Source organism: Rhagoletis pomonella, unplaced genomic scaffold (genome assembly GCF_013731165.1).
Source record: "Rhagoletis pomonella isolate Grant_MI unplaced genomic scaffold, Rhpom_1.0 Rhpom_scaffold_09678, whole genome shotgun sequence".
Taxonomy (NCBI): Eukaryota; Metazoa; Arthropoda; class Insecta; order Diptera; family Tephritidae; genus Rhagoletis; species Rhagoletis pomonella.
Window position 1 is genome coordinate 76 of NW_023468206.1, and position 6,002 is coordinate 6,077.

A 6,002-nucleotide genomic window follows, 5' to 3' on the forward strand; every position below is an offset into this window, starting at 1 on the left:
GAATGGTATCCCTGTGGTCGATTTCTGCTTCAATGAGACGATACTGCATAGTGTGGTGCGTGATGAACGCTAAACCTCCACCATTACCTCGCTCGCGATCTCGACGGTGCACGTTGTATACAGCGCAATTCAACAGGGTTGAATTGCCGCGCAACTTCGTCTCTTGGGCCGCAGCTATTAATATTCCATGCCTTCCCATAAAGACAGTTATCTCCTCGATCTTGCTCTGGAGTCCGTTACAGTTAATTGTAGCACCTTTGTGTGCCTTGGGAGACCGATTGTGATGTGTGGTGTTAAAGAGTTGTGTTGCCTGCCGGCCCCCCTGCCGTACGTGCTGCAAAAGGGGGTGCTGCCTTGTGGTGGTGAAGGGATGCGACGGGGCAGCACAGCAGGGGCCCACATAGTCACTCGTCCAATCTCGTGTGTTGCGAAGTCCTGAGCACGTCCTAAAGTGGCACCAGCCGAGGCAAGAGTTGCACTTGACTGATGTCATGTTACGGTATATTCTGGACTGACAAACAGAGCAGATTGTCGGAGGGACTAGGAGTTGCCGGCGGCGGTTTGTGGGTGCTATTGTGTTTGTTTGTGTGTCTATTGTTGTGTTGTGTTGGGGTGTGGGTGTGTTGATTGTGTGCTGCCCAGGCGGGTGGTGGTTTCCCGTGGAGGCGGTCCGGTTCGCACAGCATGGGGCCACGAACGACGTGGTCCATTGCCGGTGCGTACGCAGGGCCGAGCAGTTACGGAGGTGACTCCACCCGTCAGAGGAATTGCACCTGACCGAGGTGGAGTTTGTATGCAGTCGTCTCTGGCATACGCAGCAGGTGTAGATTTCTGGCCCTGGGTTCGACTCTCTGCCAGCCCTGAGCAGAAACGTGCGGAGAAGGTGTAGCCCTAGGATCGAGCAACGTTTGATGGATTTCGCCCACCTAAACGGGGTTAGATCGCCGAAACCAAGGGTTGTTGGTCGGGTAAAACCCGAGTCATTCCGGTACATAGAACCGGCTGTCGTGGGAATGTTATTTTGTTAAAGAGGCACACCGTTTTTTTATATTAATTTGAATTGTTAGAGTCACGGACGATGAAGGTCTCAGATCTGCTTAGTTCCCGAGTGACTTATTGGAAAGGTTCACCTGTAATGAATAACTTGTAATTAGTGTTTTTATTAGCTGAGCTCGACTTTTCCTAGTTGCAGGCAGTCACAATTAATTACTCACCGCTGTTGGTACCATAAGCCATCAAATCCGTTTTATTGTTCCACTCCATGCGCTCAATGTGCTTTGATATTTTGAGGCTAATGAACGAGAATTTTCAACATATCGTTAAATAGTATGGAAAGGTCGTATTTCACATTGTCGCTGAAATGCAAAAAAAGCCACAACTAACTAAATTAAACTAAATTTTGTATTGCATTAAACGATGTGGGGACTGTGATTCGATGAAATGCATTATAATCAATCAAAAAGTGAATTTTGGATTTTTAGTTAGTTACGGCATTTTGTAATTGAGCGAGGATGTGAGTGGCTGTTTTCGAGCTGAAAGACTAATAAAAGGAATCACGGAACTTAATCATAAAAAGCTTTATGAGAAAAAATAAATAATTACACTTATATAAGAAAAAATAGAAAAAAGTACTAGCGATGCACGCAGTTTTTTTCAACAGACCTTTGACAAATAATATTCGATACTTACATACACTCAGAAAAAGGTTTAGTTATAATTACCAAGATTTGGTTATAGTGACCAAGTGGCATAGTTGGATATGGCGAAATAAATATCTAGTTCACGAAAGTATGCAATTTACTTGAGACTTCTAGTTGGGACAAATGTTTATTTGGTAATAATTGCAAAACGACTACCTTGAGTGGACAATATTTTTAGCTGAATAAAATCATTGTTGAGCAAATATAAACAATGCTTTGGTTGATACAAGTTTTCAATTAATTTTGTGAACTTGCTGTAGACTTGAATCAGCTAACCGTTTATTATTGGAAAAAAAAAGTTTCAGTTTGACACAAATAAAAATTTACTCGATGGTTGTTTTCTTCTTTTATTTGCATATATTAAGCATAAAAAATACATACACATTTACATAAATAGTTACTAGTGTAAATAATACATATGTATATGGTCGTAAAAATTTCCTAAAAAGAAACGATGAAACAGGAACAGTCGTGCGAAAACCCAGGTCAATATCTGGCTAAATAGATACTTTCAAACTATAATTCTCATGAATTATATATCCACTGAGAAACCCCGGTTGGCATCAAACTTTATATTTTTAAATAACTATGCGCACACCAAAACAACTCGCGGCGATGGCAAAACCACAGTACACAGAGCTACTCGCATTGCTCGATACCCGGATATCTAGAGCTTTACTATATACATACATTAATACATACATACAGATGTTCCTGCTTTACTTCCAAGCTGGGCCTGCTAATTTTGCTTCACGCTTATCAAATCCTGTAATTTAAATTAAGAAAGTTTTAAATGAATATTCAATAACCCATAGGATTTTGTTTTTATAAGTTACTCTTACCAAAGCTTTTTTAGGTCAAAGAATTCCACCAATGTCCCTTATATGTATGCAGTTAGTGGATAGAATGGCAGTATTGTTTGTATACACTTCATCGCCTTTTCTGGAGATTGAAGTAACTTATTTATCTGAACACAATTTTTCCGAAAAATGATTCATACATAAGAAAGTTTTTCATTATAGCTAAGTAGCTTTTAAATTTTAATGCAAAACATTTTAGGTTTAAATATTTTTCATACCTAATTGACTGAAAATAAATGAACGTTTTTGTTTTAAAAATGTCTAGTTTTATTTTGGTTGTTGAAAATTGTATCGCACTACAACTTGTTGGGACAATATTGTAAAATGTTTCATTTTAGTTTTTAAAATACGCTTTTTTGACGCTATTTGTTTCGTTTGTTCTCCTCAGTAAAAAAAAGTGAATATATTATAACGATCGTTTTTGTTTTGCGAATGTTTCGTTTTAAAGTCGTAAGTACAAATACTATATTTTTTATTTTGTATGAAGTAAAATTATATCAAAAAATTTTATTTTGCAATTTCTTTTAAAAACTTGCGTTTTACCTGTATCATTTTCTCTGTGTATACCAGTAGAAAAGGTTTTTGTTTATGTAGCTGTTTCGTGGTGAAAGTCCTTTATGGGGACCAAATTTCCCCACAAGAAATTGAGCACATGGTTGTTTTTGCATGCCAAAAGAATGAATATTAGGAAACATTGAAAAAAGTCTTAGATAATACAATTATATTCTACTAAAAATAAACACAACAATGTGCGCTAATTAGATAATGCGATAATCATGTTTGGAAACTCTTTTCAGCTCTTATTTTTACAAAATAATATTGCGGATCAGATTTCTCTGAGCGCTTGTGTTGTTTACCAAGAAAATGCAGTCCTGTTGGTTTTTATTTCTGTATCGCATCGCGGTGAGTTTATATTTCTTGGTAATTCGGTTTGTGAAATGGTAAACAAATTATTAAAATTTATTTTTTTGATGTGTTTAACATTTGATTAATGCAAATTTCTGTCTTTTCAGACTATTAATAACAAGCACAGCATCATCAACGGTGATTATAAGAACTACTGCAATCCCTGCGGTTTTTCCTTTTGGTAAATGCGTTCTGGTCGTGACCAAGGGTGGTCTTCCAAATCAGCCGGGAATAAGGTTAGTCATTTTCAATTTTATATCTTTGCTCGTCGACATTATAGGACATGTCATCATTGCAGGCTATTGTTGCAGAACAAAATGCCCCAACCACTGCTGTGGTAAATATGTACCAGCAGTACTGCCAACCGCCGTCGGTGCAATGATTTCGATAGCTGAACAAACGCCATCTTCTGGGCATTCCCACAGCTTGCCGACACCAGCTATTATATCACGTCTGAATGCAACTGCGGCTAAATTTGGTTATTAACAGTGCAATAGTGCCATGTCATTGGCAAAAACACTAAGGGTTGCTGGCATATAGAGGTTGTAAAGTTTTTGGAATCGAAGAACCTACTCGATGAAGATGATGGCCCCAAACCTATGATGAAACATCTTCTGGCATGCCTTTGACAATCGTTAAATATATATATACAAAATATTTATCGTTCTGCAGAACGTGCATGCATATTCAATTCCGATTTTATGGGTCGATTACGGAGGACAACCGAACTTCAGTTGGTTGGCCAGTAGCTGAAATGGTATTACAGATGGCAACTAGCAACTGAAAGCTAGAAACTGAGTTGCGCTATATTGGCAACTGCATTTTTGAGGCTGCCGGGAAATTTTGATTGAGATACTTTATTTCTTTTTTCAACTTTTTTTAATTTGTATCATTTTGAACTTTATGAAACTTAATTATTGCTATTCATAATATAATACATTTTCATTTCAGTGGCGCTGTCCATCGGCAGCCCAACTGAGATTCCGTTGCCATCCATAATCGATCCATACGTCATACTCGCACGAACTAATCAAGGCTATCACAGATTCCATCGTAGTCCGATTTTACGTGAAATCTACGAAAATGCTATTGAATTCGAGTAGCTACGAACGCAGCGTATGCTTTGAATACACACGTTTATAACAGTTCCTATTCAGTGATCGCCTTTTCGTAGATTTTATGAAAAATCGGACTACGATGGATTCCGTGATTGCCACCAATATGTATTCTCCTTTGACAAGATGTTGGAGAATCGCGGCAACACAGCCGTATACCTACTCTATACTTTTACGCGCATATGCTAAACTTCTCGAACCTAGCTAAAGTGCTTGACAAAGGCAGAAGGCATATCTTCAATATTATAACTTAAATTAAGAAAGTTTAATGCATGCAATAAAAGAATACAACAGAACCAAAAAAATGTTCTCAAAACTATTAAACATAAAAAATTGCACGAATAAAATGCATAATTTAAAATAAAATAAAATAACGCAATTGTTTTTTATATGTACATACATATTTACAAAATGAATCTTAAAGCACCCACAGTAAAGGCTCCGTTATGCATACTTGGCATTGCTTGAGAGTTGTCACATAAGGAATCTGTTAAATGAGCTTCGCGTGTAAGCGGTTACCCAACGCACAGCATTACATACGTAAAAGTCTGTTGTTTTTTGATTTCTACGTAAAAATGGTATAGCAGTGCATGCAATGCCAAGTATGCATAACAGAGCCTTAAGTCCTAAACATATAAATGACTAAGAAGAAAAATAATAAATAACAGAAATATGAACAAGTATGTCGAGAAATCTGTAAACACTAGCGAAACTGTATCTCAATAATAACAAGTAATTTTATGCAAAAAAATACAACCGACTTCGATGCGCATTCACGTCGTTCTGGTAACGTAGACCCGACTGTCCTCCCTTTTTTTTTAAATCGTCAAAAAAATGAATACGTATTCTACAGAAAAAAAATCTTCTCTTCTTCTTTTTTGGCGCTGTAATCGCCTAAGCGATTTTGGCCGAGTTCAGCAAAGCACGCCAGTCGTTTCTCCTCTGTGCCAACTGACGCCAATTGGAAACGCCAAGTGAAGCCAAGTCCTTCTCCACTTGATCTTTCCATCACAGTGGGGGCCTCCCTCTTCCTCTGCTACCACCAGCGGGTTCCGAGTTGAATACTTTCAGAGCTGGAGCGTCGGTGTCCATTCGAACGACATGGCCAAGCCAGCGGAGCCGCTGTATTTTAATTCGCTGCACTATGTCCATATCGTTGTAAAGCTCATACAGCTCATCGTTCCATCGTCTGCGGTACTCGCCGTCGCCAACGCGTAAAGGACCGTAAATCTTCCGCAAAATCTTTCTCTCAAACACCCCAAGAGCCGCCTCATCGGATGTTGTCATTGTCCATGCTTCTGCGCCATATACCAGCACGGGCATGATGAGTGACTTATAGAGCGTGGTTTTCGTACGTCGAGAGAGGACTTTACTCCTGAATTGCCTACTCAGTCCAAAGTAGCACTTGTTGGCAAGAGTGA

The 6,002-nt window shown here is 38.7% G+C and overlaps 1 long non-coding RNA gene across 1 annotated transcript; it reads left to right on the forward strand.

Annotated features, from left to right (window-relative positions):
- The first annotated feature begins 3,116 nt into the window (after positions 1-3,116).
- LOC118756297 lies at positions 3,117-4,873 on the forward strand. Its single transcript, XR_004995115.1, has 3 exons — positions 3,117-3,463; positions 3,574-3,702; positions 3,765-4,873. It is a non-coding gene; the product is annotated as an uncharacterized LOC118756297 (long non-coding RNA).
- Positions 4,874-6,002: the final 1,129 nt, after the last annotated feature.